Here is a 22,533-nt window from a genome sequence, read left to right as displayed (position 1 = left end):
GTTGGTTAAAAAAAAGGAAAAAAAAAGATGTGATGACAGTGGAAAGTGATGAAATGATTAAATAATTTTAAATCAAGGTGCCCCTCTGTGAGACATGCTCAGTTTCAGTGCAGTAAATATTCAGGATGTTCCAGCAGTCAGCTTAGATGGCTAAGCCTTCAAGTTCAAACCGATTAAGTTCAAACGTAGATAATCATACATACAATCCCCCTTTCCTATAACAGGTATCTCTCGTGAATTAGATTCCTTTTTTGGCAAAATGCAGGAGTTCCTCAGAGTAATCTCATTTTGGATGTAGGTTTGCAAGGAGTGGCAGATTTAATGGTCTGAGTTCAGGCACATGCACATTCCTGATACACGTTTCTGCTGTTTAACAGCTTTTAGTAGCACTTTATAATACAGCCAGCGACTAAGGGTGTAATTTCCATTAGAATTAAAAGGAATTTCAAGTGTATTTTATCTGAAATTACAAAGTAATTATTTTCATTTACAAATACTTACTGGAACATAAACTAGAATAATTCAAGTTTTTACAGGAAAGAAGAAATAAATGTTCTGTAAATAATTTGAAGTAGTGAGCAACTTCCATCTACTTTATAGTATAAAAACAAACACTATGTTACTAAGTTGCTCACTACTTAAATAATGTCAGTATAATTATTTCTTCTTTCCTGTAAAAAGGAATTGCACTTAAGAGAATTTGAGAATTTGTCATCTTTAATAGTCACACACGTAACCTGCAAGAACTTTAGCTTTATGTTATCAAATGAAACAGGTGAACCCAAAGTAATGAGACTAATTTAATTTAAAGAACCCTGTTTAGTGTATGAAGTGTCAAAAATTAATTCTCCACTGTACACCTTATAATATTAAACATTTCCATAAAGACAATCATGGAACATGTGCATAGAAGTGGAGAAAGTGAACAGTTTTTTAAAAATGTATTTGTAATTTTTTTTAATGCCGGTTACTGATGTACCAAACAAAAGCTGCATAATTTCTGAACTGAGCATTAACTGGTTCTGAATTGTGAAATGACAGCTTCCACCTCCTGCATATTCAGAAGGCTTAATAGCATCCATCTCTTTAGAGAAGAACAAAAAAAAGTAATCCAAGAGTGAAAAGGAAAGTAAAAGCATTTAATGGTTTTGGAGAGGACAATTTTCAAGGCCAAAATTGTTTCTCTGAAAAACAACCAGAAAGGAATTCATTTTCCTGCTAGAAGGAGAGAAATGATTTGCTCTCTCGACTCGTTTATCTTTAAATTTTAAGCAAATAAGGAAGTGAAACACACAAATCAGTTTACCTCAAACTTGCTTTTGCTGATCTCCTATCCCACAGGCTCCTCCATGTTTTTTCAGTGCACAATCACTACTTATTTATGTTCCTCTCAGTGCACTTACACCAAGTATGTGCCAAGAAGATTATTTATTATTCGAAATCTCAAGTAATCCAAAGCGTCAGTGAACACATAGTGCTTTTTGCTGTTGAGTCCTGAAGTTTATAAGTTTATCAGCTTAACTTTTTATTAAGTGTAAGAAAGATCAGTCATTCTGATAGAGCTCATAACAGAAGCCAGTGTTCAGTCCCCTGCAATGTGAGCAGCGCTTTAAACAGCCTTGGTCTTATCGCTGTTTGAAAGTTAGAAGGTCAAAACATTTAACTCAACCAACATAAATAAATAAATGAAAAGAGTTCATGGAAGCCCACCCCCCAAGTAATTCAGGGCTCAGTAAGACTCCCAACTGCAAATCAAGAGGTTTCTTTACTGTAAGGAGCGGCATTCCTTCAGAGGAGGATTAGGAATTAGCCTCTCAATCCTTCAACAGGCACCAGAGTACTTAAGTACTTTGTGCATCTTTCCTTACAAGAGAAATCACCAGGAATTATCTCAAATCGTATCTATGACCGGATTTTACTGCATTTCACCGACCATTTCACTTGATTGAATACACTGAGCCTCCAGATAACATAAAAGCTGCTCAGCGTGCTGCCAAGTGCCCAGGGTGATCGAAACATTCACCATCACCTGCTGAAAATTCAACTTCAGCAGGCGCGTCCTCCTTCTTTTCATGTGCTTCTGTGGTCAGATTTGCCTCAATTTCAAGAGGATCAGTTTTTATTCTTGGCAGGAAAAACAATATAAATCTTGAATTACACAAGACAAGGAGTAATTTGACTTCTTTTTTAGAGACACGGCTCCTAGTTCTGTGCAACATTTTGTCATTATTTTAATCCATTTAACATGAATCAAATAAGATTAAAAAAGTAAACAGTAGATAAAAACATATCCACATTTATTTTCCACATTTATTTTGTTTTGAAATGTCAAAGATTTATTTAGTGTTTGCACAATAATGTTTCTCTAAGTTATATTTTAAGGATGGACTGTCAAAAACAAATGCGACGGGGAAGTTTTGCTTCAATCCGACGTCTCCCGTCGTGGTATGAAAACAATGGTTTAATTTAAGTTCTCAGAAATGTCCAAAAGCTTCCATGTAAAATAATTTCAGTTCAGCTGACTTGACTGTTGATGTTTTTTCCTGCTGTGGAGAGTTAAGAGCTGAGTGCGCCCCCTCTTTGACCTTGTGCTGCTCCTGTTCAAGACCTGACCTCTGAGTGGCGCGGTGGCAGGAAAGCTGTGCACGCTGACACCATATGTTCAGTATTATGCAGTTCAATAAAAGACAGCAATCCAAACACACAGGGCTGGTTTAGGATCAGTACAGTGTGACCCGTGAAAAAAGACAAACGGATACTCGCACACAGCACTTATGTAAGAAAGTTTCTCATCCCAGGGCAATCTCTCCTCAGAGTTGCTTCGGATGTTTTTTATGCCATCAATAGGCACATTGATGCCAGCTGGCAGTTGAAGCCCCCACACACACTTAATCTATAGCGGCCCACCTGGATGAGTGGGCTTGTGTAGTTTAGTCATGTAGCCTCTCCCAGGCCATATATGGGTGATGTTGTGTAATACTCAGAGACCTTGAAAATACTTTTTTTTTTGTTGTATAACTGGGTTTTCAGATTAGTAGCATGATTTTGGAATGACCATAAATAGACTCAAGGAGGCAAGATTCAGAGATAGAAAATGTGATCTGCTCTTCCAGGATTGTCGCTCTTCTCTTCGAGCATCCGTCTCTTGGAGGGGATTTTTTTTTTGCTCATCAAAGTCATGAATTGCCAAGTACACAGCATCCTGCTCTGTCTCAAAATGACTCAGGCTTGAACATTCAGTGGATGCTGTTTGTCAGTGCATTTACAGTAATGCTGATAAAAATGATCAGTTAGTGAAAAATGAATGATTTTGTTTTTCATATTTAAACACTGATCTTCAGAAAACTTGCAATACATAAAAGTACACTATCCATTCACTTTATTAGGTACACCTGTTCAACTGTTTGTTAATGCAAATGTCAATCACATGGCAACAACTCCACGCATTTAGGTATGTAGACATTGCCAAGATGACCACAGAGCATGAGACTGTGGAAGAAAGGTGATTTTAATAGTTGTTGGTGCCAGATGGGCTGGTCTGTGTATTTCAGAAATGGCTGATCTGCTGGGATTTTCCCACACAACCATCTCTAGAGTCTACAGAGAATGGTCTGAAAAAGAGAAGATATCCAGTAAGCAGCATTTTCTCTGGGAGAAAATGCCTTGTTGATGTTAGAGGTCAGAGGACAATGGTCAGACTGCTTTGAGCTGATAGGAAAGCAACAGTGACTCAAATGACAACGCTTTACAGCCAAGGTATGCAGAAGAGCATCTGTGAGCGCACAGCACGTAGAACCTTGAAGCAGATGGACAACAGCAACAGAAGACCACACCAACTACCTCTCCTGTCTGCTGAGAACGGGAAACTGAGGCTACAGTTTGCATGTGCTCATCAAAAATGGGCAAAAGATTTGATAAATGTTGCCTGGACTGATGAGTCTCGATTTCTGCTGTAACATTCAGATGGCAGGGTCAGAATTTGGTGTTAACATGAAAGCATGGCTCCATCCTGCATTACAGGTGGTTCAGTGGTTCAGGCTGCTGCTGCTGATGGTGTAATGGTGCGGAGGATATTTTCTTGGCACACTTTGGGCTCCTTAGCACCAACTGAGTGTCATTTAAACACCACAGCCTACCTGAGTACTGCTGCTGACCATGTCCATCCCTTTATAACCACAGTGTACCCATCTTGTGCTGGGTGCTTTCAGCAGGATAACGCACCGTGTTACAAAGCTCTAATCATCTCAAACTGCTTTATGAGCATGACATAATGTGGTGGAATGGGGGATTGGCTGATGTGGATGTGCAGCCAACAAATCTCAGCAACTGTGTGACGCTATCATGTCAGTATGGCCCAAAGTCTCTGAGGAAAGTTTCCAGCACCTTGTTTAAACTCTGCCATGAAGAAATAAGGCAGTTCTGAAAGTTCAACCTGGTTCAAATGTCTTCATGTAAGCTTTTGAACTTACAATGAACTTTAACTAAATTTGTTACTTGTAAATTTTGTTTTCCAATAAAAATGTTTTGTCAAAATGAAAAGAACAAAGACTCAAAAGCAGAACTCAGCAACTTGTTTACAGTTTAGTTTTTATTCACAAACAAGTTGTTTAACACAGAGTTTAAACAACAGCAGCGTGAACAAACTCAGGTAAGTCAACTGAAGCATGCCTGGGGTTTCTGCCAAAGAGGAGAATAACAGTCAGAGTCCAGGAGAATATTGTACACAGTTTAATGGAACTGAGCAAATCGGTTTGAGTTCTTTCTTTTTATTTCTCTTACAGTTAGTGGAAGGAGGAGTAGACTGCTGGCAGCCAGAGGAATTCAGAAGGGAATGAAGCAGAGAGTAGAGGAAGGTATAGTTTTCTTCCCAGGCAGAAGGTGACCTACTTGAGTTTACAGGTGAGACTTGCAATGAAGAAAGAGTAGAAAACAAGGAGATTAAGTGCAGCAGACAAGGGACAGGAGAGATAAGTAGAACCAGGATTACTAACAAGGGAAACACAAGGAACACAGTTATCAACAGGGAGCCAAATTACCACCAGAGAGGCTACAATGATCTGGCCTCGCAGACCATTGCTAGCATGAGCTTTTGTTTCTACCCAGGTATCCTTTTACTGCAGTGGCAGTATTTGTGTCATGGTTCCCGGGCTGGTTACAGGGGTTCTCTGCTTTTGTGTATTTTTCCACTCACCTGTTGCTTCCTGAAAGGTTTGGGCAGGCTCCGCCCAGCCCCACTTATTGGGTGGAGTTTCCAGGTCCGGCACATCAGCCAACACACCTGTTACTCATCTATACATCAGCCTGCCAGCATATAACCACCAGCTCTGTCTGTTATAGTGTGGCTGATTGTTAATGGTTGTAGTATTTAGGCTCCAGAAACCTCTCAGGGTTCCCTGAAGTGTGTTTGCTTGACCAGTTGTGAGTTGCCAGTCCACAAGTTCTTGTTGTCTCCTAAACAATCTTGTCAATAAACCTTTTAAAACTGCAAAGCTGATGGTCTCTGGGTTGTGCTTCAGAGTCCTAAAACTTGAGTTGCTTAGTTTGGGAACATTGTCATGCTGAAAAATGAAGCCACTTCCAATCAGATGCTTTCCCAGATGGTACTGCATGATGGATCAAAATCTGTACTTTTCTGTGTTCAGAATTCCAACACTTTTTCACAAGCTTCCCAACACCACGGGCTGAAATGCAGCCCCAAACTCTGACAGAGCCTCTGTTTGCAGATGGCTGTAGACACTGTACCTCTCTCCTGACCTCATCCATATACTGACAATTTGGATCAAAAATTTAGATTCATCACTCCATCAGACCTGTTGCCACTGATTTTCAGTCCAGTTCTTGGGTAATTTGGCACACCGTAGCCTTTTCTCCCTGTTTCCCTTCCTTAAGAATGGCTTCCTGACAGCCACCCTTCCACTGAGACCATTTCTGATGAGGCTTCAGTGAACAGCAGATGGATCTGAACTGAAAGGCCAGATGCATCTTTCAGATCCTGTGTCAGGGCTGTACTGGCTTTTTCCCCCTCCTATTTCTCAAATACACGAATTTAAGTTACTGTTCATCTGCTGTAGATTTTTTTTGAAGGCCTGCCACTTCTTTTGTCCTCCACTTGTCCAGTTTCTCTCACCATGCTGAAATATGCCATTTTCTTTCAGCTAATAGCTCTTTTGGAATCACCTTGTTGGTACAAAAATACAATTTTAAGCCTGTCAAACTGAGTTCTCTATAGCATTTTTCAAAGATTCAACTAAAGAAAGGGGAACAAAATGCTTTTGAAAGGCTGCTGGTAACAAAGTGCCTAGATATAATCTAAAATTGCTTTTTGCTCACCTTTTAATGCTTGAATAAGTCACAGGTCAATTTTAACTGGTGCAACAAACAAAAAATAATCTCTGAAAATGCAGGTATAGAGAGAAGATTTACAAGAAATTATAATAAAGTCTGAAAACTTTTGCCCTGTACTGTATACAATATTCTACACTTATCTGTTTCTCAAAAGGAGTATCAATTATTTTTGTCTTTTATGAAGTTACTAAAAACATGGAAAAATGAACCTTTTCTGTCTGTCAAAAGTATTTTCTGTCAAAACAGTGATAAAATAAGATATTCAAAATCCCCTCTGTAAAAGACTTTGTTTGTTGAATGCTTAGATTTTCTCCTTTAATGGGCTGTTTTTTTTTTTAAAGAATGTCAATTAAGTTAACTAGTTACAAAGTCTTGTCAAACCAAAAATAATATTCTTAATCCAAGTAATCAGCTGGAGAAGTTTTATGGTGATATCTGACAGATTGTGCACTGCTCACAAGATTAAAGGGACACTTTTTAATTAGAGTATAGCATCAAGTCAATTACATTTCTGGGATATTGATCTGGTCAGTTAAGTAGCAGAGGGGGCTGTTAATCAGTTTCAGCTGCTTTGGTGTTAATGAAATTAACAACAGGTGCACTGGAGGGGCAATAAGACAACACCCAAAACAAGAATGGTTTTACAGGTGGAGCAGAACTAGTTTTTCACTAGTTCTGCATTTGACTAGGGTCAGTGTCACTACTGGTAGCAAGAGGCCATACCTGGACCCTACAGAGGTTGCACAGGTAGTCCAACTCCTCCAGCATGGCACATCAATATGCACCATTGCCAGAAGGCTTGCTGTGTCTCCCAGCACAGTCTCGAGAGCGTGGAGGAGATTCCAGGAGGCAGGCAGTGACCAGACAGGGCCGTAGAAGGTCCTTAACCCATCAGCAGGACCGGTATCTGCTCTTGTGTGCAAGAAGAAACAGGATGACCAGTGTCAGAGCCCTACAAAATGACCTCCAGCAGGACACTGGTGTGAATGTTTCTGACAGAGTCATCAATAACAGACTTTATGATGGTGGCCTGATGGCCTGATGTCCTCTAGTGGGCCCTGTGCTCACTGCCTGGCATTGTGGAGCCCAACTAGCATTTGCCATAGAATACCAGAAATGGCAGGTCCACCACTGGTGCACTGTGCTTGTTATAGATGAGAGCAGGTCCACCCTGAGCACATGTAACAGATGTGAATGGGTCTGGAGAAGCTGTTCAGCATCACTGGTGGTGGATCAGTGATGTTCTTGGGAGGCATATCCATGGAGGGATGCACAGACCTCTTCAGGCTGGGCAACGACACCCTGGCTGCCATCAGGTACTGAGCTGAAATTCTCGGACTCGCTGTCAGACCCTACACTGGTGCAGTGGGTCCTGGGTTTCTTTGATTTTCAGGGTGTCTTTGAATTCAGCCCTCTGTAGGTTGATAATTTTCATTTCCATCAAATGAAGTGGCATCCTTTCATTCCTAATAAATTACCCAGTCCATATCAGTGTAGATTTTGTTTGCAGTGTTCCTTAATTTTTTTTTTCTTTTCAGCAGTGTACATAGGACTGAGTAGAGAAAGCTGGAAGGAAACAAAATGAGAAAAACAGAAAACTGAAGAAAACATAGCCATTAACGTTATCACACTCACTCAATAAGCATCACATCAGTGTGTGCCTCCTTAACTGACTGAAGCCAAAATCATCCATCAGACTGCACTGGTGGCTCAGGAGGCAATCCTCCACCTGGATGAACGCAGTTAAAGCAGGACTTTCTCTTTAGATATAAACTCCGTGGAAGCAAAATTCCATTTGAGAGCTATGCTGGAATTAGGCTTTTTTGTTGTGAGTATTAGCTAGAAAAGACCAAACATAACCACAGAAGTGTAAATGCTGCTTTGAATTAAAACCCTCACAGCTTCACTATTAAATGATTTTCTATTACTAATGCAGCAAAGGTTTGTTTGCTGCGGTGAACCAATCCATAGGTATCCTGAGCTCTGTCAGCAGTTTCAAATGGTATTGGCATATTAAATTGCCTCTATCAGTTGTTATTATCCCCATTGCCAATACATGGGCTCTTTTGCCAGCATGTTGGTAGTTATAATGTCATTCAATGTTGTTTGTTCCAGCCGGCTGAATGGCAGTAATGTGCTTTGTGTTTTCAGGTTAGCAACAACAATGCTGCATTTAAGGCTGGAGGACTGGAATCATTACATCATGATGTTTAGTTTTGTTTTCAAGTGCTGGCTGGTAATTTCTCAGTCAGTGGAGCCATACAGTTTTTATAGGGGCAGCCAGGTTTACTCCATCTCCTTAAGGCCACTTCAGTTGTTTGCTTATGTATATAGAAGTGAACTATGAACTTCCAACCTATATGAGCCTTTTAATAAATTTCAGCTGATTAAGCAAATATGGAATGTCTCTATTTTTATTATTGCTATAGCTCAATAACATGATACCAATTGTTAAGGCGATTATATAGAGAAATTATACCTTAAAAAGGTTCTCCTGGATGGTTGTTACTGGCCCAACTCCAGTTCTATAACCACTTGTGTGGTCCCCTAATGTGCTGTGTGAGGTTGCCAGACTTTAGGCAATGCTGACGACTCCTCTCCTCTGCCCCTGGTTAGAATAAGGGGGTTAAAATACAGTCTTTATCTTGCTAACTTACCACGACAACTACCACCGGAGATGATGCCCTTCTTCTCACATGGCAACTAGGTTCCATAATCTATGCAATCTGTGTTGGAACAGAGTATACTGACCGTGCTGGAAGTTAGCAGATGGTGACTGTTGATACATAATGCCCATTCAGTGGGCTGAAAGTATCTGAATGGTGCTTCTGTGGTGCTTTCAAGTTTCTCCCAGTGTCCATTTATCAAATAAATCTTTCCATATGTATGATACTTTTGAGTGAGCAATAAAATTCTCTTAAACAACTTTCTCTAAAGGGAGGTCCCACCTGGGTTTCTTCAGAGGAGCAGAGGATTCACACCTCAGCTCAGAGATGTGACAGGCATAAATGTCTGGTAGCACATTTCCCAGGAACCACAGCACAGAAGCCAGACCGACGCCAGCTTTAATGTTTTCATTTCCCTGGCAACAGACATCTGGGGCAACCGATGAATGTTTCTAATTTAAGATAACATGAACTATTTTGGCAAAATACCCACATGTCTGTCCAAGTCTCTAATGATTGTCACTGTAAATGGGAAGCAGAGTTAAAAATGCCCTTGGAGACTTTGTCATGGATAAATGAAAGGAAGGAAGGAAAAGAATGCATCTGCTAAAACTACTCAGAAAAACTGTGCAGTTACCAGATCAGCCTTATTTTTTATTATTATTATTAGTTTTTAATCAGATTTAGCTGATGAACCTCTGCCATACTCCACTGCATATCTGTAGAAAAAAGTCCAGACGTAGCCCAAATATTTTCACCTAAACTGAAGACTAGATGAGTAGTAACGATTTCCTCCCTCGGTAAGTCAAACTGCTGATTTTAGAAGTTTGGTAATGTTTCATGAATGCCTTTCTGCCCAAACTGCTTCTGCTGCAAATGGAAATACCTGCAGAGATGGTAGATATTAAGAACACAGCCATGACAAGCCACAATATAATTTAATATGCTTTACAATGTGTGCTATGCATAATGCCTACCCAGCTCCCTTACCGTGTCTTATTGGAATTTATGTCTGAACAGCAACCAGACTTTTTTTTTCTCACATTTTTACACTCCTTATCCAGTTTCTGGGTTGCATCAGCTGCATTGCAGTAGAGTTGAAAACTATCGGAGAGGTAGTGGCAAGGATAATACTGCATTTGGTTTTAAATAGCAGGATTTATAGTATTCTTGTCAGCAACAGTTTGTCATTATATAAATGAAGTGCTTTCAGTGGAATGGTGGAAAAACCATGAAACCATATGCACTTTAACGTCAGGTGGTTTTAACATTAACCTCTCTGAACCACAGACAGGGAAGTGTCCTATGTATGCGTCACCATTTGTCATTCTTTTTTTAAAATTGTATTTATTTTCACAATTACTGCAATACTGCATCTGTATCTGCGTGTGTTGGTGCAGTTGGTTCTAACATTGCTGGCTGCTGTGGGGTGTCATTACCTGTTGGTTATACTGTAACATGAACTTCCTCTGCAAATGAAATCAAGCCAGAGAAAACTGTTGACACAGCGCCTGTTATCTGTCTGATCAGACTGATTCATTTGTTTTTGTCTAACGTGAATCGAAGCAGTTTAAACTATTTGAAAATTGCTCTTGCACTTGTGGATCTTGGATCGTGCTGTACAATAATTTAAGGACAACAAGATCCCGGTGGTTACATCACAGCTTCGAGGCGGCTCAGCAGCAGGCATCAGTCACTAAAGAGTAATGAAAAGAGCAGAAAATGGATTTTATCAATGCTGCCAGTTTGCCAGAGGAGACTAAACTGTTTTGGCTGCACAAAAGAACAGCTGAATAGCCTTTCTCTTGCTTGTAAAAAGCCCAGGGCATGATTGAGTTTATTTGGTAGAAGATACATGGAAATACTATCTTTGAGCTCAGCATCTCTCTGACATTCACTGTTTCCACCTCTCTCTGCCCCTCTCTCTCTCTCTCTTTCTCTCTCTGGGGTCATCCACAATACATTATAATACCTGCCCATGCGGTTACAGTCACAGTGACTGTCCGTACAGTTGTATAAACCATACAGCAGGACATTTATTGATGTGGGATCTGCTTTTCTGGAAATGCAGAGCTGGCAAAGAGGCGATTTTTTTCTCTTAGTGGAAAAACTGCAAGTCTTGCACTTTCTTAAGTGCTATTTATATTTGAAAAAAAAGAAAAAAAAAAAAAACTAAATTGAGCCAATGACGGTAGGAATGGATCATTTCAGTTTGATAAAATCCTGGTATAGTTGCTGGCTGTGTTAACGTTCCTGCCTCTTTGGCATGAGCATGAGAAATGCTCATGCCTGCAAAATCAGTGTTAGGGCAAGTTGTTTGACAAAGACAAAAGACCGTACTGTAGTTGGGTTGTCAGACGGTGTGTTCATCAGCGTGGATTCCTGGCCAATGATGCTTCAGGCTGGAAATGGCCTGGCAGGATCCCAGGTCGTACATACAGCCTGAGTGCTGCTGAGTGGACACTTTAGCAGTAGAGTGAGCTCCAACCATTAGATGATTGCCTCTGTGGTTTTGTGAAGAGGGTGAGACTTGTTATGTCTTTAAAGTTTCCTCTGAAGGATCACGATGAGTTCTTTGATCCACCACCACCACTACCACCACAGCATCTCTGGAACTGCAGAAAACTGACTCCAGCATGATTTCTGACTAATATGGGCGAAACACCAATGATCTCTCACTGCAGTCTTAAATTAGATGCCTCTAGGAGATTCTTTAGTGTATGATATGTAAATTAAATTGCAGCTTTATTTTCCAATAAAAAGAACATCTATTCCAGAAGCATGCCATTTCACATACACTGACAGGTCATTAGCTCTGCAAATATGCAACAATATGCTCTGTCAAATAGCATGTTAGTGGCACTCTCATCATATAAAAACGTATATTGTCATAATTTGCTCAAGAAAAGCCTCTGTGCTTTACATCTTTATTCCAGAAATACCAGCAATCCCTCTGAAGGCCATCTTATTGCACCTGGAAATGCAAGTAACTAGCAATTTGCTGATGTGGAATTGTCTTCAAAATTCAAAAGAAAGTACAAGTATTTGTCATTATAATTTAAGATTGATTGTCACTTTGGCACAAGTTGTGATTAAAGAGTGTGTAAGACTGCAAATGCGCATGTGTTAAGTGTGTAGTGTGCATTTTTTTGTCAGAGGTACATTGTGGGAAAAAAAATGGAGCTGACAAACTAATATTGACATGAGAATAAAAAACAATCAAATAAATTATAGTGTTTCAGTTTTCTTTGTTCTTCGTCCTGCAGATGATGCAACCGGAATAACAGTTACGATAAATTCAAATGTTTACTGCATTGTTTTATTCACTTATGCTCCTCATATCCGGCTTCAGCCTGTGTCTCAGTCCATCAAGGAAATTAAAAGGGCAAGAAACAGGAATGGAAACCTTTGTGAATGATAAGGACATCTCTGTATCGTAATCAGTGCTCGGCTGCAAACTAAATCTAAACTTGGCCCTGAACCATCAGTGTTTAATGAATTGCTGTCAGTAAAAGCCACTCATTTAAATTATACACTCATAATATATCAAGGAAATATTTTGTTTGTCTTGTTTAGCCAGAGTAGAATCAAGAACTTAAAGTTGAGAAACAAAGAGAAAGATTATATGACAGATTCTGGATTACTCTATACAAATATTAAACATGTGTGATCTATCAGGCTGCTTGATGAAAAATATGAATAGAAACCATAATCGTGGCTCAAAGTAAGACAAATCGGCTCTCAGATTCTCCTGGATGGATATTTTGTGAAGACATACATGAGCCCGAGTGGATTAACTGATACAGTTGTTCCCCTGAAATTTAAACATTTATAATCATGTAATAGCCCAGTATAAAAACCCCTCCTGTATAACCAATGACATTCTCATCATTTCAGTTGCACTATAATCCTAAGTAGCAAATAGTAGCACGCTAACACAATTAACCCAAGATGGTGAACTCTGTAAACATTAAACCTTCAAAACCCTGTCACTGTGAGTTGTTAGCATGCTGATGTTAGTGTTTGGTGCGCTCTTACACAGGCAGAGTGTTTACACGTTCACAGTGTTTCAGAACAAACAAATCCATCACTGACTTCTAAAAAACTGACTTTTTCCTAAACAAATATGAGGATTGGACATTGTCTTCAATCTGACTTTGTATTTTGCTCATTTGTCTCAGGATATTTGTTGTGGTTTGGAGTGTACTTGGTGTACTGCAAACAGAGCCAACATTTTCAGCCATCTGTTCACTAATATGAGCCATAAATCTTGATACAGTTTGGCTGATAACTTTTTGGATTTGGTAAAAACTGCAAAATTTCCCTGCAATTATTTTATTTCCTGATCTGTTATCTGCTTCAATTGACTGGTGATAAATCTTTATGGGCTTTACTCATGGATAATTACACATGAATTACCCATTAAGATAAGAAATGTGCATTGTTCAGAGGATAGAAATGTCTTGGAAACTGACCTTTCGTTATCAGCTGTTTAACCCAGAGGGAATAGCCCTAGTTTCTCCTTAATCCCCCCCCATGAAGTTTTGTCCTGTAGAATTAACTGCCAGTATAGACAAATCTGTACACAACATATCAGCTGTTGTGTTTATTATTGCTTGTTTATCCAAGTGAGCTGAATAGACCCATTTGTGGGAGAGTCAATCTGGATCATATCAGATCAGGTCAGAAGCCTAAAGGAAAGGTTTCTGAGTCTGGATGAAGATGGTGTATTTGCAAGCACCAGTGGCTCCAGTTTCTCAGATTTTCCAATGAAAACTTTACTCTCTGATATTATCAGAGAGTACAGTAACTGTACTCTCTGATAATACAGTACTTTTGCTCCCCTTTGACAGGAACTATTTTTTTGTACTCTTGTGGTTTGAAGGTTACAGCGACATGTTTTGAGCCTCTGATGACAATTTTGTACCTTAATGTAAGCGTACAAAAATGGCCATTTTAAGAAAGGAGAAAAATTGGATTGAAATTAATTTCATATTTTACTAATATTTATTCAGTTACTTGGAAATGGCCTGGCATTTGTATAACGCTTTACCAGTCTCAGTTGCTACTTGAATATTGCTAGAAAGGAAAGATTTCACAGGCGTCTATGCAGTCTTGTGAAAAAGTACTGCATCAGTAGGAATTAAGGTGGCAAGTAGCAGCCTGGTGCTACGAATCAAATGCACTTGATTAATTGATGGACAAGTGTGAGCACCTCTATAAAAGCAGGTGTTTTAGCTTTTTACTGGTCTGGAGCATTCAGGTGTGTGTTATAACACACCTGAACGCCACAATCTTCCCAGGATTGGACATCCCAGCAAATTCACCTTAAAATCAGACTGTGCAACGCTCAGAGAAACTGCAAACAACCCAAGAGCTCCATCTCAGACTCTACAGGCCTCACTTAGCATATTAATACATAACAATGCAATTAGGAAAAGACTGTATGTACTGTAAGTATGGCTTGCTAAGAAGGGTTACCATAACCCTTTTTCTCTAAAAAAGAATATGGCAGGATGGCTTAGGTCTGCAAAGCTGCATCTGACCGTCCTCTGAACAGATGAGATCAAAGTGGAGATATTTGGCCAAAATGCACAATGCCATATTTGCCGAAAACCAAACACAGCATAACAGCACAAACACCTCGTACCAACTGTCAAGCATGATGGTGGTGGTGGTTGGGGTGATGATTTGGACTTAATTTACAGCCAAAGGACCTTGAGACCTTGCAGGCATTGAGTTGACCAGGAATTCCTCTGTATTTCAAAGTATTCTAGAGTCAAATGTGAGGCCATCTGTCCAACAGCTAAAGTCAAAACTGGGTCATGCAACAGCACAATGTTCCCAAGCACAGCAGCAAAGAATCAAGGAGTTGCAATGCCCCAGTAAAAGTCCAGGCCTCAACCTGAGTGAAATGTTAGAAGAGAGAGAGAGAGAGAGAGAGAGAGAGAGAGAGAGAGAGAGAGAGAGAGAGAGAGAGAGAGAGAGAGAGCTGAGCATGAATGAATGTCCACAAACCTCAATAAGCTGCAGAAATCTAGCAGTGGATCAAGATTCATCTACAACAATGTATGAGAATGATAAAGTCCTGCAGAAACTTGAGTACTTCAAGTTATTGGTGATAAAGGTGGTTCTAAAGCTAAATCATGGGATGTACTTAGTTTTTCAACATTGGTTAGAGTTCTGTGGGTTAATCACATTTCTACACCTGCAGTCAATTAAACTAACAAACTTCTCTTGGAAGAAATTGGAGAGAGAAAACTCACCAGGCACCGGAAAAGTAAAGATTCAAATCCAGAACCAATGTGCAGTCAACGTGCAAGACAGAGAATAAAACTTGTTGGAATATAATTTTAACTTAAATGAATGGTAGAACCTTAAAATCTATTGTTAAAATAAAATGAACCCATAGGTTTTGCATTTGGATGAAACAGGCTGTCTTTTGATGCTGTACTTTTTAAACTGCAAGAAGAAATGCAAATATGTACTGTTTGGGGACATATATGTGGCTTTTTGGTCCTTCTGAACATGCATATTCTAACCTCGAGGTGCAATAATTAGCCACCAGTTGGGGTCATAAATGGAATTTCAGTGTACTCCTTTTTTTCTGAGCGCCTTCCTTCAGCTCCAGGTGCACTGTCCTCATCCCACACTTATTTTCCTTTTCCAGTGAGAATTTATTTTGAGGTGCTTTAAACCCATCAAAGGTTCCCTGTTCTTTGGAAAATGTCTTAAATATTTGAAAGGAGACACCTCCAGTATAATTAAAAGCAGGGAAAAAAAAGACATTCGGGAATCTATGGAATGCCTTTCCAGTAAAGGAAATATATAAAGAAAACAATGACATTTCTTATGGGAAGAAACACTCTTTCAAGATCTGTTTAGATAGCCTGGACATGTGACATTGAAAAGATATGGCACACGTTAATATTACCTAGTGTAACCAGAACGTGCAGGTCCCTGAACTCTCTGGTTACACTTGGACCCCTTTTGGAAAAAGAAAAGCTGTCAGTATATATCAAACTAGCTTTTCCTCATAAAAACACTATGCTCTTTGAATCCCCCCTCTGCCTTTCTTGCATTTAAAAATATCTATAACACAGCTGTGGCTTAGCTGGTATGTGCGTGCTCGAGTTAAAGGTCATTACCCTGTATGAGTTTCCATCACGTCCCCATAGGCATGAACATACTGTAAGATCAAGCTGCTGAATTAGTGTTCATCAAGACTAAACTATGAATTCTTGAAGGAAATTCTGAAATTTCAGCATATCTGGTTAATGACCAACAAATCCTTACTTACTTCTGCTTTTTGGTCAAATTATTATTATTTTTTGACCACACAGGGCAGCGAAACAAGTGTGAAGTGCAAACAATATGTAATCCATTTTTAAATATTTTTTTAATTTTAATTACACATCCAGTAGACTCAGAGCAGTCCTGTCTGCAGGCATTTGTGCCCGTGTTTGTAACTTTGCTCTGAATGTAAGTTGTTATTTACTTCTCTTTAGCTCTGCTTTGCGCATCACCAGCCCCCAGGGGAATAACTGGCTCTTAAGCTGCTTAATGGTGCACTTTGTTCACCGGCTATTTCCAGACTGCGCCTGTCTGCCATTTGGTGCAGTCTTTGAGAACTTCTACCATTTTCTCCTTCGGCTAAAAGATAATAATGATATTAATAAACTACTGGAGAAATCAGAATGAGAAACAAGCTTGAGGATGGAAAAAAATGGTACATCCCTGCTGAAGATCCATCCATCCGTTCCCTTTCAGAGTTGGGGAAGGCAATGTATCCCAGCTAGGACAAGAGGCAGAGTATGTTATTTTGGTGTGAGTTGCACAGTTTTGGAATTATTAGCGATAGGGAAGTCTGCCTTCTCTTTAGTATAATGGAACTAAATGCACAAAAAGGCATGTAAAAACAGTCAACATGTCTCTTTGCAGAGAAATCGGGACCTGATTACTCAGAAATCTGCAAACCATGTTATAATTAGCTTCATGTAGGTTCTATTTTCTTTCCAATGTGTCTCTAGCTAACTTCGTTCATTATGGGCAGATGGATGAGTTCTTCTGCAGAATGATAGAATTGGCGGTGTGTGTATTTTGGAAAAAATGAAAACAGCTCCTAAATGAAACTGCTCATAGTGAGGTTAAAAGTGTATCAGAAGATTATAAAGGTCGTGCTGTGTTGTGAGATCCCCTAACAGTCAGCTGGAAGGCCTCATCGCATAAAGTCTAAGAAGAGAGATGCTTTCCTTACCAGACATTCCCAAGGTTAGATGGGAAAAATTATTGGGTCAAACTTTGTTTTTGTAGCTACTTTTTTAAATCTTAGCTTCCAGGATCCTTCGCGATGTGAGTACATCAAGCCATCCTCACTCGCTAATGTGGAATTTCTGCATTGTGTTATCTAGAGCTGCTCCAACAAACTGGAAAATATCAATCACATGTTCTAGTTTGCTTACATGCGGAAACGCAACATGAACAGTAGAAACGTTTGCTTAAGGCGTTGTGATAATCTCAGAGTCTTTCAGGGGGACTTGCCAAGAGGGAAAAAGGACATAAATCTAAATAAACTTTGCATGGAAGTTTGTAAATAAGTCCCAAAATAAGGCCTAACAGATAGCTCTCTTGACACTGACCATGGCCAAACCTCTGTGAGGAGGGAGATATTTTCATCCTGAGAATCGTGTACCATGAGATCCTCTGGCAGCAAGGAGAACCAGGGACTTTCTGTAGATGATCGAAAAATAGGTCTGGACCCATTCAAAGCCACTGAGAAACAGACGGATCATCGGCATTCGCTGAATTCCAAATTGTGAGACATGCGCTTGAGCCTCCAAGTCCAGCTCCCACTGGAAACTAATTTCAGGTGCTTTTCCTCACCAGTGATCAAAAAAAGGAGATATCAAACCCACTTCTGTTTACTGTCATTCATCACTTTGGTGATTTATGCCTCATCCCAGGAGCGAGGTCTGAAGGAAAATACTCGGGGCCCCAAAAACCTTTTTCTTTATCCTCAATTCAGGAGAGGGTCTGACATTAATATCTGCTCACAGAAATCCCTGTGTTTTCCCTGTGAGAATATTATCAGTTATGTAGCCCAATAACAACAAATCTCAGCTGGGTTTTTGGATGTCATGAAACTGTGTGAGTGCAGATGCTTGGAGCTTATAAATATTTAGGAAAAGCTCAGATTCTTCCATGTTGGGAACACATGGTTGCAGTTACTCTGGGAGAGATGCTAAACATGCAGAATGACAAATGTGTTTGTGTATGTATGTTTTATTTATTTAAGCTTGAGTGCATCTACTGCATGTGTGTGGCTTGTACATGTCCACAGCACGTGTGGGTACAACTGGACATTGTGTCTCCAGGAAGTTGCTGTATCCAGCCAAGAAATATTCCAGAACTGTGGCAACAGAAAAGTTCAGTTTTTTGAGGTTTTTTTTTTGTGGATACATTAAACAGACCAGATACAAGGTGAGCATTTTAGAGTTGCTGCTCAGTTGATTTTGTTATCTTTGGTCAGAGTTCTTTGTGGCCATGGCTTCATGTTTACTGCACAACTGTAAGACTGGAATTTTTACTGTTGGAAACTATTCAACATGTCAAACTTCATTTAATGAATGAACAGTAATGCAGGTTGTTATCCTAATGTTTCTTTGGTTTGCTTGATTTTAACATTAAAAAGGATGCAATTTTACGTAATAATTTCTCAGCTAATCCCATCATTTTTTTCCAGATTTAATTTCATTTTCAGGCGACTGACATGTTCTGACTGCCCTTCAGTTCCTAGAAGTATCTCATATCATGAACACTGGCTGAAAGCATGTCTATTTAAAGCTCCTTTGTGCTTTTGATGCAGGAAAAAAAAAGCATTTAATGCCATTTACTTCACCCGAACCTAATAAAGAGTACAGCAGAGCTTTCAGACATGTCCTCTTTTTATTTTTTCCACCCTCCTTTGTCATGCTGTCCTCTTTTTTCACTCACATTACATTAAAAAAACAAAAACAAAAAAAACTTTTTATACTTTTCAGCCATTTGGTATATGTGTGCTTATGAAACTTTTTTTTTATTGGAATGAAAATGTGCCATTCAATTTTCGCTCATGTAATGGATCAACGGCCTGCATGATACTAATTTCAAGGAACATTGCTTTTTTGGTGAGCTGCAGTGTAAAAGCACAATAAGTAGGAATTCATTTCCACTGACAGCGTGTCAGTGATGACTTTTTGAGCAATAAAAGGCTTAATCACATACTGCTTCCTTTAAACTTTGATAAAAACTCTTGAAATATATTTTGGTAAGATGGGGAGATTGTTTAACACCACCTGACATTAAACTGACAGACAAATGTATTTAAATCTCTAAAGACACAAAGACTCAGAGCTGGAACACCTACGATGAGCTGCATGCCAGATGGATGGATAGATGGATGGATGGATGGATGATATATTTTTATATGAATTTTTTTACACACTCACTGACCCATTTATTTGGTACACCTTGCTAATCCCAGGTTATTATTCCTTTTTCCTTCCAAATTTCCTTAATTCTACATGGCACAGATTCAACAAAGTGTTGGAAACATTCCTTTGGTCCGTATTGACATGACAGCATCACACAGTTTCAGATTTTTTGGCTGCTCATCCATGATGTGAATCTTCTGTCCCACCACATCCCAAAGGTGCTCTATTAGATTCACAGTGGACATAGACGGCTTCTTTCACTTCTCTTTTCAAACCATCCTCCTTCTTTGTCCAAAATGTGAACACTGGCATCCTCAGAAGAGTGCCCTTCATCGTTTAGGTACCAAAGTACAGCTGAGTCCTGTCAAGGTGCCTCTTCTGTGGTGCACTGCATACATTATGTTGGCTAGCTTTTGTTTGGGAGTTTTGTCCTTGGGATGATCCTGTTTTTGTCTAAGAGTGTGGTTGAGTCTGAAGGACACTGGAATGTCATGCATGGAGAAAATTCTCCTGAGTTTCTCTGACAAACCTGCTACATAAAGCATGACAGTGTTGTTCCCTTTGTCATTCTCTTTCTCCATGATTCGTGTCTGACCTTTTCTGAGCATCTTCGTGGATGTGATGAAGGCCCCGTTGGGATAACCACATGTTTCAAGAGCTTAAAAATGTGGTTATCCCAAAACTGGCTCGCCCCAAGGACAAACTAGTTTCATAAGAGGTGAAATGTCTTCAAAAAATTAAAGGACTCCAGTCACCTTTTCTTAAAGCTCTACTGTGCCCTGGATGACTGAGAACCTACACAAATATAGATCCATGCTTTCATTTTGTTTATGTCAAATTCTGACCCTACTGTCCGAATGTAGCAGCAGACATCAAGGATCATCACCACCGATGTGGTCTCCTGCTGCAGCACCCATCTGCTTTGAGGTTTGACGTATTGTGCATTCAGAGATGCTCTTCTGTGTACTGTGGTTGTAACAATTAGTTATTTAAGTTACTGTTGCCTTCCTATCAGCTCAAAGCAGTCTGGCCATTCTCCTCTGACCTCTGTCATCTACAAGGAATTTTCTCCCAGAGAACCGCCGCTCACTGGATATTTTCTCTTTTTCGCACCATTATCTGAAAACCCCAGAGAGAGTTGTGTGTCTGCATTCCTAAATGCCTTGAATTATGGCCATGTGGTTGGCTGATTACATATTTGCGTTAACAAGCAGATGAACAGGTACCTAATAAAAAGGACAGTCAGTGTATTGCCATAAGATGAGACAGCTCTTAACCACTTCTGCATGTCCTTGCTGGATTGTGAGTTGAAACACAATCCCTTTATAGTTTTTTCTTTCTAGCCAAAATCCATTGTCTTAGAACAGCTTTGAGTCAGCAGCCTCTTTTTCTATAGTGGCACAAACCTGCTCTTAAAATGGGTTACAGTATGAAAGTCTTTTTTCTCCCAGGCTTTTGCTAAAGGCATTTTGACAGGTTATAGTGTTAACTGTTTCACTGTCAGGGAGCTGGTATTGGACGCTGTCACACTGTCAAGGCTGTGACACTTGAATCGAGCAGAGCCGTCACACATTTTATTAGTAACACCCGTTCTTTTCCTACCACAACCAGTCAATTGTCTGCTGTGAGAAAGGCCTACACTAACATTCACATTACATTCACTTGAATGTTTTGTCAGATAATAAAGACCACCTGCTTTCAAGGACTACTGCTGTTATTCAGTTCCACAGACACACACAGACAGACAGACACATAAACAGGTAAGTTGCAAGTTTAAAAGAAGTAAATGATTAAAGCAGTATGTCTCAAACTGTGGGGTCATGACAGGTGGGGCGCAAACGAAAAGTAATGCAGAACAAATGTTAAACATCGGATTATTCTTGCGGTGGAACAAATCTGCTACATAGATAGAGCTGGTGTGCCACCGCCCCGATCCGGCCACCGCCCCGATCCGGCCACCGCCCCGATCTGGCCGCCGCTCACACCCCCAGGGTGTCCAAAGAAGTTATTGAATGGTTTAATAATTATGAAAAGTTTACAGACCAGGTCCAAACTAACTGAAAATCTGAGGTAGACTTTGGGCTGAAGGTGTTTGACAGTGCTGCCTCAAACAGCAAATGTCAAATCACAGAACATGTTTTGAGACACTTGTGTCCATCCCTGCAACAGAATACTGATACTCTGACATTGTTAAGTTGTTGACCAACACCTTTACACTTTAAGCTGACCTTTAGTGTAATTTGCCAGTTATCTAAACTGGTTATGAAAGGGCTGAATTGCACACTGTTGGGACTATTTATTCTATATCATTAGTGAGTAATTTAATCTCTGAAGCAAAAGCCTTGTAAATGTATTTAAAATGTAAAAATGTTTGTTCATACCTAATCTGGCAATTGGTCTACATCAGTCAGAGGGAGCAAACTTAATTGCTATGCTCAAAATCTACAGGGATCTCCTATTCTAAGTGTAGTAATGTAATGGTTGTAATTTTATTGTCAGTGTGAGCCAGCAGTAATTGCTTGCAGACCACAGTCCCTGTGGTTGACTGAACTCAGCAGACCCACGGCAGCTGCTGCACTGCGGCTCGTTGTTTGTTTTTTTGTTTTTTTCCTTTCTCCGCTTGTCTCAGTTAAGTTTGATAAATGTTTGCCAACTCAATTGTAATGAGCCGTGTTTTTGGCCTTGACAGTCCAGAGGACAATCATTCTGAAATTTTAGTTTTAAGACAATCTTGACTTTTCTCTGATTTATCTCTTGCGATCCACAACAAGAAGTGCCTTTACAGATATATTTTATTGCACCCTTTTGACCTCCCTGACTACTGCTGAAGAATACAACCTCAAGGGATGTATCAGCTTGGATTCCTTTAGGACCAGGAGATACAGAAATAGCATCCGGCCTCAAACTACGGAAATTCTATAAACATCTGTGTATATGACATGAAGCTGATATTTTAACAGCTTGGAGAGGTTGGTGTGACTGATGTTCCAGTTTGTTCAGAATTTGTTCCTTTTTCCCTAAAGCTGCAGGGGGCATGCAGAGTACTGTAA

The sequence above is a fragment of the Archocentrus centrarchus genome, chromosome 10, assembly GCF_007364275.1.
Source record: "Archocentrus centrarchus isolate MPI-CPG fArcCen1 chromosome 10, fArcCen1, whole genome shotgun sequence".
Lineage (NCBI taxonomy): Eukaryota > Metazoa > Chordata > Actinopteri > Cichliformes > Cichlidae > Archocentrus > Archocentrus centrarchus.
This window is presented reverse-complemented; position numbering follows the sequence as displayed.